Genomic DNA, 22825 nt, shown 5'->3' with positions numbered 1-22825 from the left:
GTAAGGTACATCCCAAAAGGGGCATTGTACTCAATTATGGGCCTGATGAGGGATGAGCGAAGAGGCACGATGACCTCCCCTGATCTAGATGTGAATCCCTTCATGATTAGGTGGGCTATATAAAATGTTCTTCTAACCACTTTGACCACGTGGTTGTCAAATGAGAGATTGCTATCAACTTGGGTCCCCAGGTCCCTAATTACTTCTTCTGTACTTAATGGATTACCACCTATGCGGTAATTTGTGGGCACTTTGTTTTTGCCAAAGGGGATGACTATACACTTTTTGGCGTTTAGCTTGAGGCCATAGCTCTGGCACCAGTTGTCTGTTTCTATGAAGCCCTTTTGGAGGATGCTTTGTCGGCTGGAGAGTCAATTATGGCACCAAGTTTGCAGTCATCTGAGAACTTGGTCAGCCACAGTCCTTCCGTGTTGGCCTGTACCTCCGAGAAATATATACCGAACAAGAGAGGTCCCAGGACTGAACCTTGTGGGACGCCACTTGTAACTGGTTTGGAGTCTGACATGGCTCCAGCAATTCTAACCATGTGGGTTCTGAATCCATCTAGTGACATAGGGGTTTATATTTAAGCTGGTGAGCTTATCTATAATGCCCGAGTGGGGTATTGTATCGAAGGCTTTTGCGAGGTCCAGGTAGGCTGTGTGGACCACCTTCCCCTCGTCAATGGCCTTGGTGACTGTTTCAAAGAAATCGACCAGGTTTAAGAGGCAGGATCTGCCCTTAACAAAGCCGAACTGGGTAGGATCCAGTGTCTGTAGGTCCCCAATATCTTTATTTATGAGGTCCATGATGATTCTTTCCATAGCTTTGCAGACCAAGCTAGTCAGGCTTATGGGGCGATAATTTCCAGGATCCGTTGAGGCACCACCTTTGTGGAGAGGGACCACTGTTGCTGTACGCCACTCTTTGGGTACATATCCTGTAGTAAGGCTGAGATTGAACAGTAGTTTTATGTTTGGGTTTAGCTCTTCTTGGAGTTCATGTAGGACGCAGCCCGGGACACCGTCTGGTCCCACTGATGCTGTGTTTTTTGCTTTGGAGAGGGCGGTTCTTACCTGAGCATCTGAGATGTCAGGGGGGGCAGCACTCTGCTGGGATAGATATTTGCCCTTTTAGTAGGGGGGGGGAGTTTGCGCTGAACCTGTCAGCTAGGATGTTGGCAATGTCTGTGGGTTCGGTGCATTTTTTGTCATTTTGGACTAATTCTGACCATATCTGGGAATTCCCACCCAGGTTCCTAACATAACTAAAGAAAGCCTTATGATTATCCTTAGTGTCCTGTGCAATTTTTCTCTTGAAGCTGGCCTTAGACAATTTTATGAGTGCCCGTAGTTTTTTGCTAATACTGATCAGAGATGCCTTCCCTTTTTGGGATTTTGCTCTATCATGTAATAGCTTCCTCCTCCTATTGTATAGTCTGTTTATGGCTGGGGTCCACCAGACAGGACGTCTGCCTTTGGAGGATTGGGTCTTGGTTTTATTTGGGATTGCATGATCCATGCATTCCTGAAGATGTTCATAGAATACGTTTATAAAGGATTCTGCGGTCTGGGGCATATTTTCCACAGGCCCTGGGGCTTTGAAGGATTCCACCTCAGTTTTGAGGAGTGTGAAATTTGCTTTAGAGAAGTTTTTCACTGTGGTTTTCTGGGCAGGGGGTGGGGTCGGGATGTGAATATCCAGTGAGATTAGTTTATGGTCTGATCTTACCAGTGAGGGATACACTTCTGGTCTGGAGCATAGAGTCCCCATGTTGGTGATGATCAGGTCTAGTATGTTTTCCCCTCTTGTGGGAGTGGTAACAAGTTGTTCCATAGCATTTGAGTTTATAAATTCTAGGAACCTTTGGGCTAGGTGTTGGAGCTAGAGTAATGCTCCCAGTCTATGTTTGGGTAGTTGAAGTCACCCAATATAATGGTGTTTGGAGAGACCTTCATATTTTCCAGTGTTCTCAGGAAGGCCGAGTGGGGTTCCTGGGTTTGGGAGGGTGGTCTGTAGCAGGCTATAAACTGGAAGGCAGTTTTACCCACTGTTAGTTGCACATGGATAGTCTCTGATGCTTCGTGCTGTGCCACCAACCTGGAGGTGTGGGTATTTTTGATGAATATTGATACTCCCCCTCCTTTTGTGGTTCGGTCCAAGTTTTGGGGCCGAAAAGCATGGTATGAAGTATAACCTGGTAGTGCTGGGGTGCTCTCGGGAGCCTTGAACCAGGTTTCTGTTACTGCACAGATATCGATGTTGTCCATGCTAAGGAGAGTTTCGAGTGCGTGCATCTTGAGGTTTAGACTTCTGGTGTTGAGTAGCATTACTCTTAGTTTCTTATCCTTTGTGATACCTATGGAGATGGGTTTGTCTTTTGAGCCTTGCCTAAAAAAGGCACTATGGGGGTAGCAAGAGCCTTTGCCAATATCTGAAAGCCCAGGGGTGACAGGTGCAAGCTATCCCTAGTGTAGCATCGTGGCTTGTCGAGCATGTCATCCCAGGCTGACAGGCATTGGATCCCCTTTGAATGACACCAATACTTAAGTCAATTGTTGAAATTGATCATCTTGTCTTCATATTGTGGCATCATTCTTGGTGAGGGTAAGATGCTACTCAAGGTCAGGGTCATACCGGCCTGGGCTACATGCTCAGAGAGCTCCTCTATGTCTCTTTTCATGTAGTCCAGGGAGGTACGTCTCAGGTCATTCACACCAGCATGGACAATGACTGAGTCATATTTGTACTTGCCTTGGAGTGACCTGAGTGCTTGTGTTATGTGGCAGATCCTAGCGCCCGACAGGCAGCTCACCGTGACCTTCTCCTTTTTCAGCCTGGTGAGCGGGACGTCAGTGTGCCTGATGATAGAGTCACCTATTACAAGTGTATCAGGTGTGTTGTTTAGCCTTAAGGGCTGTGACTGTTCAGCACACTGGCTTTGTGAGCTATGTGTTGCACGTGTTTTGTTTTGGGGTAGCGGTTGCTTGGGTGTCTGCTTTGGAGGTCTCTGCTGCTTAGGCAGATTTTTATTTAGAGCCTCTGAGTATGTTTTTGTGTGTTTATGTGTTTGGTTTGCTGTCGTGGTAGGTCTATGTGAGACTGGAATTGTAGTGAGTGTGGTTTCCTTCTCCTCCTGACTGGTTACGCCAGTACTGAGTTGAGAGAGCTTAGCCTCCAGTTTGGCTATATGGTTGCATCTCTCACATGTGTTGGAATTTGTTGGGGGGGGGAGGGTTGTCTGTGTACACGAGGCAGTTGTAACATTGCCTCAAGATTCCCAGATTCACCAGCTGGACCGGAGAGGAGATTGACAACTGACCTTCGGACATGCTAGAATAGTATTTGGAATTCCTTTATAATTTAAAAAAAGGGCCAGTGGGGAACAAGGTACTCAAGGGGAGTTTGTGGGGGTGTAGTGCTTTTAATTTTTTAGTGCTGACTTAGTGAGCAAGTGCCAGGTAACTTAAACGCAATGTGTTACAGGTAACTTAAATGCAAAAACGACAAACAGTAACTTTCTTTCAAGTGAAACAAGGAAATAAGTACAGTAAGCAATGCAGATATCACTAGGGATCCACAGAAGCGCTGAAAAGCCGCGTTTTAGGTGAAATTAGCGTTTTAGGGAAATAACAAGCAAACAAACAACAAGCATACAAACAAAGCTAGATTCAGCAGGCCTGGATCTAGTCTATGCTACAGCAAACAAGGTGTACCAATTTCAGTAAGAAACAGTGCAAATATGCAGGCACTATAAGCCTTTAACCAGAAATTCCCAGCTCAGAAGGGCAGAGTCCAGCCTCTCCTCCCACAAGAGTGCAGACCACGAACCTTCTTAATGTAAAATAACTGGCCTGAAGCCCAAGTGCTTAAACCAGAACTAATACACTTTTAGAATAACAGACACTGAGCCCTCAATCAGCAGTTCCCAACTTAGAAGGATGTAAGCTACCTGTCCTGCCACCACAGTGCAGGCCACAAACCTTCCTAATGTAAAACAACTGGTCTGAAGCCCAAGTGCTTAATCCAAAAGACTTAGAATGATAGCTACACTTTAATCAAGTTACTACCAAGCAGTAATAAATACAATTGAATACTTTAAAGAATGCCTGGATTAGTACTCAAGTTATACAAACAAAGCTAGATTCAGCAGGCCTGGCTCTAGTCTATGTTACAGCAAACAAGGTGTACCAATTTCAGTAAGAAGCAGTTTATACATGCAGGCACTATAAGCCTTTAACCAGAAATTCCCAGCTCAGAAGGGCAGAGTCCAGCCTCTCCTCCCACAAGAGTGCAGACCACGAACCCTCTTAATGTAAAATAACTGGCCTGAAGCCCAAGTGCTTAAACCAGAATTAATACACTTTTAGAATAACAGACACTGAGCCCTCAATCAGCAGTTCCCAACTTAGAAGGATGTAAGCTACCTGTTCTGCCACTACAGTGCAGACCACAAACCTTCTTAATGTAAAACAACTGGTCTGAAGCCCAAGTGCTTAAACTAAAAGGCTTAGAATGAGTTACACCAAGCAGTAATAAATACAATTGAGTACTTTTAAGATGACGCAAAAGCAAAATAAAGTAGGAAGAAACACAAATACAGTAAAAGCAGATACATTTTTTTTTTTGGTTAAAATAAACAGACCCAGGCAGATGGCAGTTACTGTAACTACTGCCACACCTACAAGTAAACCCCACAGCTTTCTAGCAAGTTCTAAGGTGAACTCTGGAAATCGCACAACCTCAGTGAAGCATAAAAATAAGTCAGCACACTCAAAGCATGGGCACAACCTAATTTCATTGTTAGCTGTTGTAACTGTGGTAGTAATCATGAATCTTAAAAAGAAAAGTGCTTAGCTTTTGGTCAACAATTCCACAAATGTAATAAATGGAACCATTTCAAAAGATTTTGTACATTAAAATGCGCGCACACTTTCACTGAAAGGGAACATTTCAAGAAACGAGTTGATCAATTAGACAGCCATGACTCAGAGCCTCATTCTTTTTATGTTGATGGTGTGTCAGTGCTTAAGTGAGACAGTCAATGCAGTTGATTTATGGGCCAAGAAAGAAGTATTTTGTACTGCTCGTATAAATGGCAAACAAACAGAGCTCAAAGTTAACATTGGCTCAAAGTGCAATGCTATATCTGCAGAAACATTTGCTAGTGTATGTGCTGGTGAAGGGCTTGATTTGACAAAGTTTGCAAAGCTTGTTGCATATAGTGGTGAAGAGATTCAAACCGACGCCTTTGGAATGCTTTCATGTTACTCTGTGGGTAGAAGCTATGACTTATTATTTTATGTGGTCAAGAGGCACGTCCAGTCATTATTAAGCCCCAGAGACTCTTTGAAAACGGGGCTGCTTTCATTTAACAAGGAAGTTCACCATGATGGCTTAAAAGACCACTACTCTAATTTCACTCACTCTATTTTTTCTACCTATGCTGATCTTCTCAAAGACAAACTAGGCAAGCTTTCTGTTATGTACTCCATGAAGTTAGTTAGAAATGTCAGTCCAGTTATCAGGCCAGCCAAAAAATTTCCAATAGCCATGCAGACTAGAATTAAAGCTGAGTTAGACAAAATGGTGCAAGAATGTGTGATTTGTCCAATTAGTGAACCAACAGAGTGGGTATCGTCCATGGTGGTAGCTCATAAGAAAAGCTCACACGACATCAGAATATGTACTGACCCACAAGATCTGAACAAGGCACTAAAAATACCTCATTATCCAATGGGCATAGTCGAAGAAGTCACTGCTCTAATGCCAAATGGCACTGCTTTTCCTGTCTTAGATGGAAAGAGTTAATTTCGTCAAATTTTGCTTTACAAGAAATCTTCATTGCTCACTACTTTCAGTACTCCGTTTGGAAGGTACAGATTTCTGAGAATGTCATTTGGGTTAAATACTGCAACTGAAGTCTTTTAACGTGGAATGGAGCTAATTTGTTCTGGGTATCCTTGTGCTATTATAGTAGACGGCATACTAGTAGGAGGCAACAGTGAAGCAGAGCATGACAGAAACCTCAGAACAGTTCTGGAAAGGGCATATCAAGTGAACCTTAAGCTCAAACCACACATGCAAATTCAAGCTACGAGAAGTCACTTACATTGCTCATTTATTTATCAGTTCAGGCCTACTGCCAGACCCTTCTAAGTAAACATAAAACACCAAATCCCAAAGGGAACAAAGACTTTCCAAAACCAAAAAACTCAAGTCAGAAAGCAAATGGATTAAGCTGCTCCTTCTTTATTACACTTCTTCTGGTACCTCAGCTAACAAGCCTTCAAGGAATAAAAAGATAAAACTTTGCAGCCTTTTTATATCCCATCAATTAAACGTGCCAATACATTCCATTTAATACATTCCTAATTACTACAAGCTTTCCACCCCGACTTAAAAGTGTAACCCCCCCCATAAGTGAAAGAAAGAAACTGTCAGATGTATCATACAAATGCACCACATAGTTGTACCATAAAAATGCACAGTTGTACCATAAAATATTCACAAATCCATTACAAAATTATTAAACATTTTATTATTAATAATTGCATAGTAAACTCAACAATTTAAATTTAAATTACCTACAACTACTACAACTATCCTATACTGCACTTTTTGCCTTTTATTTCATACTAACTTCACCAGAACCATTTGCTACGACTACCTATATACACTCTAACAAACACATATTTTTACATGATTTCCTTAAACATCCCAATTTATTTCTAAATTTAACCCATGTGGAGAGGAATTTAGATGCAGGCTATTGAAGTTGGAAACAAAACTTACTGTGAACCTGGGAACTTTATATCCACATGGGTTAAATTTAGAAATACTATGAAATTATTAATAATAAAATGTTTAATAATTTTGTAATGGATTTGTGAATATTTTATGGTACAACTGTGCATTTTTATAGTACAACTGTGTACTGCATTTGTATGATACATTTGACAGTTTCTTTCTTTCACTTATTAAGTTTGGGTGGAAAGCTTGTAGTAATTAGGAATGCATTAAATGGAATGTATTAGCACATTTAATTGATGGGATATAAAAAGGCTGCAAAGTTTTATCTTTTTATTTCTTGAAGGCTTGTTAGCCGAGGTACCAGAAGAAGTGTAATAAAGAAAGAGCAGCTTAATCCATTTGCTTCCTGACTTGAGTTTTTTGGTTTTGAAAAGCCTTCTAATCAAACAGCCATTCTTGAGATGCCAGCTCCAGACAATGTTCAAGCCCTGCAATGCTTTCTTGGCATGGTTAATTACCCAGGCAAGTTCATTCCAGACATGAGTCATGTATCTACACCACTCAGGCAGCTAACATGTAAAGATGTATCCTGGTCTTGGATGGAACAGCACCAGAGAGCATTTAATGTCCTGAAACAGAGATTCGCCAGTCCACCTACTCTCAGATACTATGATGTTCACAAGCCAGTTACTCTTTCATCTGATGCTTCGAATTTGTTCTTGGCACAGTCATTCCACAAGAGGTCAACCTGTTGCTTATGTGTGCAGAACTCTCGCCTAAGCTGAAATGCAATATCCTCAGACAGAGAAAGAACTTATGGCAATTGTGTTTGCATGCTCCAAGTTCCATGATTATGTGTACTGTAGACATATCCAGATTGAAACAGATCACCAGCCTCTAGTCACTATTTTGAGAAAGTCTATGCATACAGCTCCTGCCAGATTACAACGCTTGATATTGAGATTGCAAAAGTACCATTTTAATCTTGTCTACAAGAAAGGCAAACCTCTTTATCTTGCTGATACGTTATTCAGATCACCCAGAAGTACCAATGAACAGCATGAAAATGAGCAATTTGATTTTGAAGTCATGGAGGCATTAACTTTTTCTTCCACACATCTTGATAAGCTTAGAGATATACAGCCTCATATCTAGTTTTCAGAAGCTCAACCACTTCCTCAAAGCAGGATGTCCGTCATAGCTATCTAGCTTACCTCCAGAAGTACAACCTTATTTTCCATACAGAGCTGAGATTTTGTCCGACAATGGTATTGTCATGAAAAGTCCTAAAGTTATTGTTCCAATGTCTTTGCAACATGAGTACATTACTATCTTACATCGAGGTCACCCAGGAGCAGACTCTACCAAAAGAAAGGCGAGAAGACTAGTATTTTGGCCTTCAATGTCACAAGATATTGAGACAGCACTTCCATCTTGTTTTGTGTGTAATAGTACAAAGCTACATCAACAGAAAGAAGTTCAGATGAACCAGATTCCAGAACTACCTTGGTCGACAGTAGCCAGAGACATTTTCCAGTGGAATGGTCAACATTATTTGGTGTTAGTAAACTCTTATTCCAATTGTTTCGAGACTGACCTACTTCCCAATCTATCAAACAATACTGTCATTGCTAAGATGAAGCATCATTTTGCAGTACATGGATCTCCACACAAAGTTATTTCTGACAATGGCACGTAGTTCACAAGCTAACAGTTCAAAAGATTTGCAGAAGAGTGGGCCTTTACTCAAGTCACGAGTAGCCCAGAGTACAGTTAAAAGTGCAAAGCAGTTACTAGAAAAGTCAAAATGAGACAATAGTGATGTTTTCCTAAATATCTTGAATCTCAGACATACTCCATGTGAGAAACATTTTGGTTCACTGGCTCAAAGAACTCTGTCAAGACAAACCAGAATGACATTGCCCATCAGTAGTCAATTGCTGATTCCATGTGTCAAGAACAACAGGTCAGTGAAAGCCAATCTGTTGAAGAAGCATTTAACCCAGAAGTCGTATTACGATAGGAGCAGCAGACCACTCAATCCTTTACAAGAAGTAGTAGTAAGGATGCAAAGATCCAAAGGTTATGATCAGATTGGAGCCGTGAAGAACATCTTCCCACAGCTGAGATCGTACATTGTGGAATCACAAGGAGTAGTTTTCATGTGGAATCTGAAACATATGATACCAGTGTCCAAACCTGTACCACAGCATACAGCCTGTGAGAAAGACTATCTCAGAGTGAGTTGTCCAGTGTTACAGTTCCAGTGGAAGTTCCAGACTGTATCCCCGTTCCTGTGATGAATCCCGAAGTTCCTGATACAAGCTATTCACTGAATACTGTCCCTGTTGTTAAACCCAGTCCTGATTGTTATGTAATAAGATCCAGTTCCCTCTCCAGACCATGTTCCAGATACATGGCAACGTGGACATGAGCACTGCATTTGTTTCTGAATGTCTATACTGATGCATGTCTAATTACAATGTTATTTTGATGAAGGGCAGTCTTTTAAGAAGGAGGATGTAGATCAATGTGAGCATGTCTCTTTAAGAAGCTATCCAAGGGCTTGTACAAGTGCATAAATACTGAGCACATGCAACCCTGACAGCCATTTTGTAGTTAGTTGTTGAGATGTAAGCATGTGTATGTAAGTTCTGTCTGGTGATCAGTCTGTTAATATTTATTGATGCAGCTATCCATCCTGATGTGTTTCTATATAATAAAGCATCTTAAATGAACTACCCTGCCTGCCTGTCTTTTAAGTGTAGAGAGACGAGCAACATCAAGCAATTCATATATATTCCTTTTATTAGCTTCTCTCATTTCAGTTATTGCATATGCATTTGGATATAGCAACATTCCTTTGTTACTGTGGTTTTGTGTATTTTCTTTGTGCCCTGCTATTCTTAGGCAGGAATCCGGATACTGAATAAATGAGAACTCTGTCCCCTTCTACTTCAATGGCTTCATTATGTTAACTGCTGTAATGGAGGCCTATTTGTGCACAAATCTGAGATACACACTTCATTAGATTCAGAATCTTCAGAAACGTCAGGTCATATACTTCTTACCCAAACTAGTAGGCTAATCATTCTTCAGTCTGTTCTTTATGGCCTGGCCTGCCTGACTTCTCAGTCAATCCTTCAAAAAGAATTAATTTCCCTTAGGTATCAAGTATGTTTTCCAATTAAGCCTGTCTGCATCTAAACAATATTTCTTACACTTGCTCTCATATTTGAGATTCTATATTTTAGTATCTTTGACTTCTCAGTTTTTGCTGGTCATGGATTCTTAAAGCCTTGGAAACCTTTCTGTTAAACTACACATTGAGTCCCCTTGAGGTCTCTGTCCCAGGGCTACATTTCCTCAGAGTACCTCCCAACTGCATTTGGCAGAGACGGTGTACTAAACATCCTTTGAAGATGGATCTCTAAGACATCAGATACAGAAGTTGTGGATGCTCACCTTAATCCAAGATATGCAAGTAGAGCTCCTTCTTTATGAACTAACCCTCTGTCTCCTGCCTTCATTTTATGTGCTTATCTTTTTGGTGGGTAACAACTTTTGCATGGTCAAGAACTATAGACACAGGTAGGTCTGGTGCTAACAAGCTCAGAAGGTTTTAAGTGTACACCAATCATAACACCTGATATTGCTAGTCTCGAGTGTTCCTAAAGATAGAGAGATGCTTACAGATTTAATATTAAAGACCCCAAAACTTTTTTTTTCAGAAGACCAGTGTGATATAGGTAGAAAACCGTCTCAGAGTTGTATCTGTGAATAGACAAAACTAAAACATGGAAGTCAGTAGGATTCTGATGAATGGATGAAGTCATAGGATGAGTTGGGCTAAATTAGTCCAGATTTAAATCAGATTATGAAGTTTCCTTATCAGTTTAGAAAGAGCAGAGGGAGCCTGGCTAAACTAAAGCTATACAAACAGAAAGGGAGTGGCTGACAGAAAGAGACAATATGTTAAGTAACTTTAGCTATGACCCAGTTGGGAAGTCAGTGTTTTGAGGTGATGAAGAGATAAGGGTGCATACATTCAGAGAATTATTAAGAAAGAGAGAGACAATCTCGTATTGTTTTTAACCAAGCCAATTATTTCTAGAGTACAGGTTGCTGACGAAAGGAGAGGTGGTCACCTTCTTTTAGTCATGTCTTAACTATGGACAGACAGCAAGTTATTTACCCAAACTCCCAGCAATTCAGTTTTGCTGTGCATCCTTCTACAATTAATGTGAGTTATTTTAAGTAATTGTGGGGGGTGACTGAGGAGGAAATTAAATGCAGTGTGGGGGGAAGGGCATGGGAAGAAAGAGGATCCACTTTATGTTCAAAACATCCATCTCCTGGAAGTTGACTATGAGGAGTGGGTATATATATTCAGACAGAAGATTACTGAGAATTTGAATTAAAAGAGTGCAGTTTATTGCTGAAACTAAAGATGTTTTTGATGTGGGGGTAGGACACTGCTGCCTTACCCACTAGTTATTTCTTCTCCAGCACACATTATCCAGTAATATTAATTAAGTCAGCATGTTCGTTCACACCTAAGGGAAGCGTACATTTTTTTCCACACCAATCCCTTATTGCTGACATCCGTAGGCCTACCTTTGGAACCTACTAGACTCCACTGAGGCTGCACAAAACTACAGTTGTGTACACTTAACCATAAATGTAGATTTTCGAGTGTATTCACTGTTGCAGTCATCACTTGTGGGTTATCCCTGCTGGTTAACCGTCGGCCAGCCCGAATACCAGAGTAAAGGGTTTGCCTCCTGCGTTGGATGTCTGGTGTCTGAAGCTGATGTCAGGTCATCAGTGCTATAAAATGAGGCAGCTGACACCATTACATCAGTTTTTCTTGCCCCCAATAGATATAAGCCCCCAAGAAAGAGAAGAAGGGGGATGGTGGGAGGGAAACAGGACTGCAACAGCGAATACACTCGAACATCTACATTTATGGTAAGTGTACACAACTGTACTATGTTCTTCGTGTTTCACTGTTGCAGTCATCACTTGCGGGAAGATTCCCAAAGCTGAGAGACAGGATGGAGGGAAGGACAGGAAGGAGCAAAACTCCAAGGTTGCACCGATTCAAGGGGATGCCAGCATGCCCTGCAGGGCTGCAGATGCAAAGCCTGCCCTGGTTTTGGAGAAGGTAGCCAGCTGGTAGTGTTTGGTGAATATGTGGATGGATGCCCAAATAGCACCTTCCAAAATATCCTTGGTTGGAACCCCTCTCAGGAAGGCAGTGGAAGTAGAGGCTGCCCTAGTAGAATGTGATCTGATGGATTTGGGAGGACTCTTTCCATGAAAGGAGTAGCAGAAATGGACGCAATGTGAGATCCACTTAGAAATAGTCTGTTTGGATATGGGTAACCCCTCTGCCCCAAGAGCAAAGGAGACCTGTAGCTGGTCAGACGTTCTGAATGGTTTGGTCCTATCCAGGTAATGTCTCAATTGTCTGTGTCCAAACAGGATATGCAAAATTCTTTCCCCTATATTATGCGAGTTGGGAAAGAAGGTAGGGGTTGGCCTGGTTGAGGGTAACATTTGAGACCACCTTAGGCATACAGGAGGGGTCGGTCCTAAGAAACACCTGTCAGCATGTAAAATGATGAAGGGCTCAGTGGCCATAAGGGCATGAAGCTCAGAAAATCTCCTGGCTGAGGTGATGGCCAGCAAGAAGGAAGTTTTCCAAGAAAGGTACTTCAGGTCTGCTGAGGCAGCTGGCTCAAAAGGAAGCAAAGTCAAATTTTCCAGGACAAAGTTTAGCTCCCACAATGGAGCAGGTGGCCTTCTAGGTGGTCTGATGCAGGCCATTCCCCTAAGGAACTGCTTTAACAGGGGGTGAGAAAATATGGGCTGATCCGACTGGATATAGGCAGAGATAGCCGGGCACGTATCTTGATGGAGGAGCTCTGCCAGGTAGTCCAGAACCAATGCCAGACTGGCATGGGTGCTGTTAACACCCTTGCTCTGGCACCAGATAGTAAATCTTTTCCATTTGGCGGAGTAGGATTTTCGGGTGCTGGGCCTTCTGGCCTCCTTAATAATATTTAAAACCTGCCTGCTTAAGGCTGTAGTGTCATCTGCCTTTGGGGTATAAGCCATGCGGACAGCTTGAGTGAGGGGAGGTTTGGATGAAATACCCTCCCATTCTCCTGAGTTAGAAGGTTTGCTGTGAGAGGGAGGTGCATGGGAGGCTCTTTGTCCAGATGGAGGAGCAAGGGGTATCAGTGCTTTCTGGGCCAGTCTGGAACAATGAGAATAGCCTTTGGCCCTTCCTCCCTGATCTTGAGAAGTACGCTTGGAACTGAGGGCAAGGGAGGGAGGGAATGCTTACACAAACAGCTTGCCCCAGTGGAAGGAGATGGTGTCCACCCTTCATGCTTCTGTATGGAACTCTCTGGAGCAGAACCTGGTTAGCTGGCAGTTCTCTGTGGTTGTGAAAAGGTCTATGTCCAGGTTCCCCCAGTTTTGCCTGATGTTGAGAAAGGTCTCCCTGTGCAGCTGCCACTCGTGGGGATCCAGGAGACTTCTGCTTAATTGGTTTGGTCTGCCAGGGTGTTCTGTTTCCTGGGATATACTGAGCTATCAGATGCAGTCCCAGATTTCTGGCTGACTGCCAGATATGCATAGCTAAGTGACACCGAGTAAGAGTGAGTGCCCCCCTGTTTGCTGATATACCACATTACTGTTATGTTGTCTGTCTTGATTAAGAGCACTCCTGGTCTCAGGTGATCCTTGAAAGCTAGGATTGTCCTGTGCACCACCAGCATTTCTTTTAGGTTGATATGGAGGCCCTGAACCTCCTGTTCCCAATGCCCTGCATACACATATTTCCTTGGTGTGTCCCCCAGGCCATGTCTGAAGCATCTGTGGTGATGGTTTGGCCCTGGTAAGAGGGACGAAGGGTAGACTCTTGTTCAGACTGCACGCTTCTGCCCACCATAGGAGCTCCTACATTCAGCAAGGAATCAGGGGCAGCTGCTGTTCCAGTGACTGTCAGCATTGGCACCAAAGGTTCCTGAGGTACCACTGTAGTTTCCTCATGTGCAGTCTGGCTAGGGGTGCCAACAGGATGAAGGAGGCCATGTATCCCAGCGCCTGCAAAAATTTCCTTGCTGTGAGGTGAGTCATGCGGGCCAGCTGTGAAAAGTAAAAGGGGCGGAAGCTCTGCTTCTCCGGAGGGAGTGAGGTTTGTGTTGATGTGTCCAGTAGAGCTCCCATGAATGTTAACCTTCTTGTGGGGTGAATCTGGGACTTCTCCCGGTTGTTTGTGAATCCTAGGGAGGTTAGGAGAGTCTGAACAAAAGTAAGGTCCTGCAGGAGTCTTTCCCTGGTGTACACCTGTATGAGGCAGTCGTCCAGACAGGGATAAATCTGTATGCCCTTCTGTCTGCAAAAGGCAATGACAGGGGCCAGGCACTTGGGAAAAACTCTGGGGGCAGTAGATAAACCAAAGGGCAGAGTCAAGAATTGAAAGTGTTCTGACCCTGCTTTGAAGCACAGGAAACTCATGCAGGACTTCCTTATACGGAAATGGAGGTAGACATTCTACAGATTGAGGGTCACTAACCAAGCATGTGGTATCAGCACTGGCAAAAGCTTGTGTAGGGTCAGCATTTTGGATTTTGGGACCAGAAGGGACAGATTCAGAGTGGATAGGTCAGGAATAGGGTGCCAGGTGCCCTCCATTCTGGGTACTAGGTACAGTATGGAATAAAACCCTTTTCCCACCTATTCCTTTGGTACAGGTTCCAAGATGCCTTGGGCACAAAGCTTTTGGATCTGGCAGATTTCCTCTGCCCTCTGATTTCCTGGTATAGCGGGGAAACCTAAACATCTGGGATTTTCCTTAAAAGAGAATCTGTAACTGCTGGTAATAATTTTTAGGACCCATAGATCTGCGGTAACGGTATGCCAATTCTCTAGAAAGAGGGAATGTCTTCCTCCTAGTCTCTCTAGTGGGATGGGGGGCAGAGGGGAGAGAAGCATTGCGAGTCCTTGCAGAAGGGAGTGGGCTTAGAACTCCACTGCCTAGGCATTGCAGAGGTCCATTGACTGGATCTTTGTTGGTTTTGTAACTGGTGCATAGAAGGCCTGCCCCTGCACCCTTTTCTCTACACAGGTTTTGTTTGAGTAGGAAAGGACCAATGCTTTGTGGGGAAGTTCCTACTGAACCTGGGATGCTGTACCTGCAAAACATCCTTCACAGTCTGCATAGACTTGGCCTTGTCTTCCATTTTCTTAATAACCTCCTCAGCTTTAGGTCCGAACAGCTGTTCCTTGTCCAGAGGGGCATTGAATAACTTGGACTTTACTGGTCAGGCAACGGTTGTTCCCTTAACCAGGCATACCTTCTGATCAGTGAGTCAGATACTGCAGCCCTGCTAGAAGCTTCCAAGGCTTCAAACCCACAATGCAGGAAATGCTTTGCTACCTCGGAGCTAGAAAGTATAAGATCCACTAGTTCCCGGGTTGTACTGCTGTCTGATAGGGTGGACATTTTTTGTTTTAATATATCCAGCACATTTTGGTAGTATTTGAGCATATGAAATTGACAATTCAGAGCTCTAATGGCTAAGGTAGCGAAGTGTAGACCTTCTTTCTTAGTCTGTCTAAGGGTCTGCTCTCTTTATCAGTTGGGATAGGGTTTTTTGAGGAGGTAGCCATAGCCCCCTTGGATCCCTGAGTAATGACCTCTGGGTCAGCTGTAGGGTTTTTAAAAAGATACTTGTGGGTGTCTTGCACCCTATAATATCTGTCTGGCTTCCTGGGGGCAGAGGGCAGAGAGTCTGGGGTGAGTCCAGATTCCAAGAACATGCCTTCCACCACATCCAGGATTGGGGGAATGGCTACAGATTTGTGCTATGGCAGGTCAAGGAACTCTCTGCCTCTTCTTTGACTGAGAGTAATCTTGTGCCTCCCGGTGAAAATATTCCATGAGGGAATTTAAAGTTTCCCTGAAAGAGAGGTCCTCAGGTGGGGAGACAGAAGGAATGGGGTCCTCAGCATCAGAATCCTCAAATGCTGCAAAAGGCTGCTCTTCATTGTCCGACTTTTCTACTTCAGACCCTTCTGACTCCTGGTCAAAAACAGCCTCAGGGGAAGTATCCCTCTTCCTTTTGGCTGGGGTGGCTTCCTTTTATCAGAGTGCTTAAATCCTCTGCCATTCTGAGCAGCTGCTGTGACTGTGTGGCAGGAAGTCAGTGGCTGCGCCCCTGAGATGGGGTCTTTATAGGGGTAGTCCTGGTCTTGGGCCTCGTGGATTCAATGGCCTTATACAGGGTTAATTTAACTGGCAGCGTGGTCGTCAGTCTCTGCCTGGTGTCAGTCATTGGTATGGTCTCTACAGAAGCCGGTGCCTGTGAAGCAGCTCCGGACCCAACCACAGGACTGAAGGCCAACATACTGACAGGAGAAGATGGAACCAGCAGTGTACCAGACTCCAAACGGGTCTTAGTAGAGGCCTGTGATGGTTCCTCAGCTGGCATCAGGGGCTTTGAAGGCACTTTACTGAGTTCAGCTACTCTAATGGATGGAAGGATAGCTGACTTTGGATCAGAACTGTCAGAGGGCCTAACTCTCTCTGTGGCCTGTCCTTTTCCTTATCTTTCTCCTCTTTTGGAAATTCCACAGCAGCCTGACCAACCGACTCCATTTTGCGGTGAGAAATACTCTCGGTGAAGTGTCTAGCTACAATTTCAGCCCTTCTCCTGACAGTCCTAGTATTAAACAGAGCACAGAACCGACATCCGGGGACATCATGGTCTGGGGCGAGGCAGGTGACGCACAGGGTATGAAAGTCTAGGTGTGGGATTTGTTTTTCACAACGGAGACAATTTACTTTCTCTGAAATCGGTTAAATAAAAGAAAAGGTTCCCCAACGGGGTACTTAGGTTTAGACGGTTACTCCCTCACTCTGGCAATGGCCAACCGATGCACTTGCGAACTGCTTCTGCTTTGAGCTCTACGACAAGAAAGACTGATGTAATGGTGTCGGCTGCCTCATTTTATAGCCCTGATGACCTGACATCAGCTTCAGACACCAGACAGCTGACACAGGAGGGAAACCCTTTATTCTGGTATTCAGGTCAGCCGAGGGCTACCAAGCAGGGCTAACCCACAAGTGATGACTGCAACAGTGAAACACGAAGAACATCATCCATGTCCATATACAAGCAGGAGCTAGCCTTCAGTCACATGGATCATTCTCACCCCCCCCCCCGACCACACTTTAGGATATGAACTGCTAAATGAATCCTGATCACTGGAATCATACTCTTTCTGTGCATGCTGGCGTGCCTTTTCCATTTCTAATAAGTAACATAGCAGATGATCTGGAAGGAAAAATACACCTTTTTGCTGAAAAAAAGCTACTCATAGCTGACATAAGAAGCACAGAAGGGATGAAAAGAAACTTGACATTATAATGAAGGAATAGCAGAGTGCTAGGTCCTGTGGTTTAGTTGCTTTTTGTATTGGTTTTACAAGCCCTTCCTGTGTCCATGTGGGTTTTCACTAGAGTGCCCAGTTTTCTGCCACATTAAAGAGACACAAGTAGTTGAACCAATGATGTTCAGATCTGCTCCTCAGGACTGTGAATGCCTCTATATCCTATGATAGACTGACATCACTTTACATTCCAAACACTTGATGGCAAAGGGCGACAGTAGCCTGTCTAGTCTGCTCTTGTACATACAATTAAAATGTCATCTCCCCTCCATCCCTACCATCCTCCTTATTGTTATTCTATCTCCTCCATGCCCTCTTAAATGCCTTTATGGAGTTCCTCTTCACAACCTACTCCAAAGGCCTACTACCTCCTCTGTAGAAAGTACTTTCAAAGGTTCAGGGAGTAGTTAGTCCATACAGTCTACTGCCCATGCACAGGTGCCAACATTTGTCCACCTCTGTCCTTCCTGACCTCTTCATATCTCCATAGTATGACCTTTTGCACCATTATTATGCCCTCGGTCTTTTCTAGTCTCAAATGAAACAAGCTCTAGTTTCTGTAACTTAAAGGTTATCCCCAACCTTCAATCCCGTGAATATTTCTAGTACTTTTCCTCCTGACTCCTTCCAGCAGTTTAATGTCTCTTTCCTGAAATGGTCTCCATGACTGTACATAGTACTCACTTTGTGGTCTGGCCAAAATAAATAACTATTACCTCTGTGCCCACAAGCCTAGCTGGTTCAAAAAACCAAGTACCCTGGCCCAGTACTATGAACCAGTGCCCTCCACTTCAGATCTTCAAATGAAGAGCAAAAAAACACAACAACAAAAACTCACTTCACTGAATAAACTGATCAATACACTGTAACAGATCTCGCAACAAGCTCTTCCACTGAAGAGCAAAAAAAAATGTATTTTCCTTCTACTGGCACACCAGCCAGGTGGCCAGATGCATATGCATGACATGCCCCTGTCCTCTCTACCCATTCAGGTCCCATTTCTGTGCCTGCCCCCTACCCCTTTAACATGTTAATTTCTTGTTTTAAACTGTACCCAATCGTTTGCTACAAATAGTAACAAACAGCTGCTACAGTTACACACTACCTTGCACAGAGCACTACAGCTGTCATGATTTAGTTTAAAAAAAAAAAAAAAAAACATTTTTCTTTTAAACTGCAGAAAACTGCTTGCTACAGTTGCTACAGTATATACCCTGCCTGCATGAAGGTTTTAGTTAAAAAAAAAAAAAAAAAAAAAATATATATATATATATATATATATATATATATATATATATATATATACATATATTTTTTTTTTACTTTTAAACTGCTACAGTTTAGACCACACATGTAGCACTACAGCACTCAGATATGACCACAAATGCAATATTGGCTTTTAAAAGGTGGTGTTTCATTAAAGAACAATCAGTATAGGCTGATTGTGCCCTCCCAACACTTTGTACTTCGGATAATTGTCTCTCTCGCCCAGTCCAAGCCATGCTACTGTTTCTGTCTCAGGGACTACTCTCTGCCTTATACCCATTGCTTACACGGATAGGCTATTACTCCCCATGACCCACTGAATAATGCAGGTATTGAGAAAGAATGTATGGTAGATTAAAATTAAACAGTTGCAATTTGTTTAAAAATACAAAATAATCCATATATGAAGTAAAATACCAAGGAAGGAATATATCACTTAAGGGCAGGTGGTAGCACTAATAAAAGTATGGAAGCACCTACGTTAGTCATTTTCAGCTGACGTGGCCATTCATCCATTTCTGGAAAGATGTTTTTTCATGTGCTGATTCGGTAGCATAGAGGAATAATTCCCTAACTATGACCTTGATGACCAACCTGGCTTCAGTTATTGACTAGGACACTGGGACCAAGTAGCAGACAATGTCTTGCCCACTCGAGTGGAGGTGGCCTAATCCATAGTTGACTCCCACTGAAAACCCAATGTTAATATAAAGACACAGAAATGTTTGGTCTGGCAAGCAAAACAAAGCACTGTAGTGGGAGTTCGATGTGTGTGAGGGGGTGGCACTGCACGCCCCACTTCAGTAATACACACACATGCCAACATGTGGAGAACTGGAAAGCATGAACAAATACTCAAACTGCTGAAGGCAATGCTTTATGTAGTGTAACCCATCCTCTGTGCTGCACCCAGTAAGGAGACGCCCTAATCCTGGAAGGGAAACAGGACACACTCACCCATGGGATGCACCAGATGTTCATAGTGTATAGGGGGGAAAAAACATTAGAAAGACTTCTGCATTCTTCATATAAATTCTTGACTATAAATTTTGCTGTGTAACACTGTGCTGTATCTTAAAAATTGGACATTTCATTATAGCAAGTACATCCTCATCACACGTCTGAAATTTTCTGTATTGGGTATGAAAACAAAAAAGTACAGCATGGCATTTTTAAAAGGTATAAGATTTGTAAACTCAAGTACCTATAGCAAAAGTTTCTATGTGGTCAGGATACCTTCCTACTGTGGGATGCTTCTGTTTTCCTTCCTTCATTTTATTTCTTTTTCTTCCTACCTCTCTTTAGTCCCACCTCCTGTTATCTTCTTTCTATCAGGAACCAACCAAACAAAAATATATATCCCCATGTTTTTGACAAATGCAGCAACAGCTCTGGTAAATACAGTTAGTAGGGAAAATGTAAAATTCTTGGTGAGCCCTAAAGGCAGACAGGTAAAAGTGGAAGAAAGGCAAAAAGGCTGCCACTACACATATGTGAGTACTAACTATCACAGAAATGAGTGGTGCTTGGAATTCATACTGAGGTGCAGAGGCTGTCAAAGTGATGGGTACCCCATCTGACTGGAAGTTCATGACAGTTTAACAGACACTGCATCTGCAAAAGCAGACTTTATTTTATTTGTTTGTGTAGCTTGTCAGCATCCACGGCACACAGGGAAAAACTCCTGATACCCTGGGATCAATAGTGACCTAGGTGCTGGAGGAGCTGGCTGTGGGAAGATGGGGATAAAAGACTACTCTGCTTAAATATTCAGAAGGGAGGAATGCAGCCTCTTTTTCTCCATTACTCATAGCTGGCCTTAGGCATAGGCCAACTAGGCGGCCACCTGGGGTGCTGCTCTAGTAGGGGTGCTTTTCCAGTATTTATTTGGTATAGGTAGACTAGGATGGGGGCACCAGATGGTGTGGTGGGGGTGCCGTAGAGCCCTTTTGCCTAGGTCACCCGTTGACCTAAGGCCGCTCCTGCCAGAGCAGAACATAAGGAGAAATGTGTATGTGTAGGGCCTGGCATTGCAGGCAACATGTCAGGTCTGCTGCAGTGTTCTGGAGGTTAGGGCAGCAACAGTGTCCTTCCTGACGGTTGTCTCGATGATGGATGTCCACTGCTACTGCCTACAGAGTAGTAGGCTATTCAGTGAAGGGAAGGGCTGATGGCTGGCAAGCATGATAAGAAATTAAACCTTGAATAAAAAAATGTTTTTGGAATTATCGTCTGGAGAAGTTAACACATTCCTGTCATGTCTGAACTTACAGCATTCTTTACATCAGCACTACTTTTTTCATGAGCGAGGAGGTGATTTTATGGATCTAGTTCAGTTGATCCATGAACGACACTGTCGAAATCCACATGGTCAAGACCACATGATTGACACTGTAGTTTGTCAATCAAATGAAACAAGCCAACTACCACCAGCAAAAAAGGCAAAACAATGTTACTGCAGAGGGACAAGACTTCCTGCACACCAGCTGCTAACTATATTTGTCAACTCCAAGAACCAACTACACTGGGGAAAAGGGTACATTCCCTGATCCCCAATGCACCGCACTCTCAGTCAAAATGGTTGACGAAATGCACTGTTGATCATAAGGTGAATTTTGACAATGTTGCTCATCAATCAACTGACACAGACCCAATTTTATTTGGTTCTGTCCATGTAGTAGTTTTTAAACAGCATGTTGACAAACAGACATGGAAGCTCATTTGACAACAGACTGTAACTCTGTTAACTCGAAGACTGCAGGTCTCAGGAAAAGGATTACCTTTTCTATAACTTATGCAACTTTGGATTTAAGAATTATATTCAAGCTGTGGGGGTATGTGAGTGCAGCCCCCTTCCACGTGTTTGATGTGGAGGGAGTCATCTTTTTTTTCATTACTTTTTTTGTATTTTTTTTAATCTTTTACTGACTGAGATTTTGTCTACAGTTCATGGAAATGCCAATATTTGATGACCAGCTATATGAACATAAAATGATTTTAATAGGCAGAAGGAAGGACATATTAGTTTTAATACTAGATAACTGAGAAGCTTGCACTGAATGCAGTTGGGCTGAGCCCTCTGAATTCATAAACTAACCAGATGTTATTTTCACATTTTTTGCTACAAAGCAGGGACATACGGCTTCATTTCAATGACTAGAATTATGATCTAGGACTAAGACAGAATATATGTGTGTGAATGAGAGGGAGGAGAGAGGAATGGTGAGGATGCAAGGAGTAGAGGTGGCGAAGGTGGATGAGTTTAAATACTTGGGATCAATAGTTCAGAGTAATGGTGAGAGTGGAAGAGAGGTGAAGAAGAGAGTACAGGCAGGATGGAGTGGGTGGAGAAGAGTGTCAGGAGTGATTTGTGACAGACGAGTACCAGTACGAGTGAAAGGGAAGATCTAAAAGAGGGTAGTGAGACCAGCTATGTTATATAGGTTGGAGACAGTGGCATTGACAAAAAGACAGGAGTTAGAGCTGAATATGGCAGAGTTAAAGATGTTAAGATTTGCACTGGGTGTGATGAGGGTGAACAGGATTCGGAATAAGTATATTAGAGGGTCAACCCAGGTTGGAAGGTTTGGAGACAAAGCCAGAGAGGCAAGATTACATTGGTTTGGACATGTGCTGAGGAAGGATGCTGAGTATATTGGGAAAAAGATGGGATGAAGCTACCAGGTAACAGGAAAGAAGAAGGCCTAAGACAAGGTTTATGGATGTGGTGAGAGAGGACATGCAGCTGGTTGGTGTGACAGAGCAAGATGGAGAGGACAGGAAGAAATGGAAACAGATGATCTGCTGTGGCGACCCCTAACGGGAACAGCTGAAAGATGATGATGATGTATGGCAAACCGTAAACAGAAGCACAGACAAGATCATGACATACAGTTTTAGACGTGTGCGTTAAATAGTTAGACAAGTGAGAAAAAAATGAGGCGAGCCAAGCTGATATGAAAGACAGAACAAAACACATCACATGATCTTCACAATCTGTACATTAATCTTACCTACCTGAGCGACTAGCTTTTGAAAACCACCGGATTAACACCCACCCAACTTTTTACTTAAGCAATCATCTTAACTGCTTCAAGAGTAAAACACAAAGTGAGTAGGTGGGGCAGAACACGTTAATCAGAGAATTAAAATGAAATAAAGCAGAAAAATTGAATCAAGTACTACTTATGTGTGGATAATAAATTATGCGGACCAGCAGTGTAATAAAAAATAAACTAGCTTCTCCACACAAGCAACTATACAGCAGTGGCTTGAGCTGGACATTTTACAATTCAGCTCAGAAGTTTGTTTTTGCTAAGGTTTTTAACTTTTGAAT

This window comes from Protopterus annectens, chromosome 16.part0 (assembly GCF_019279795.1).
Source record: "Protopterus annectens isolate FY-2018-M chromosome 16.part0, PAN1.0, whole genome shotgun sequence".
NCBI lineage: Eukaryota > Metazoa > Chordata > Ceratodontiformes > Protopteridae > Protopterus > Protopterus annectens.
The sequence above is the reverse complement of the archived record's forward strand: the minus strand, read 5'-3'. Positions refer to the sequence as shown.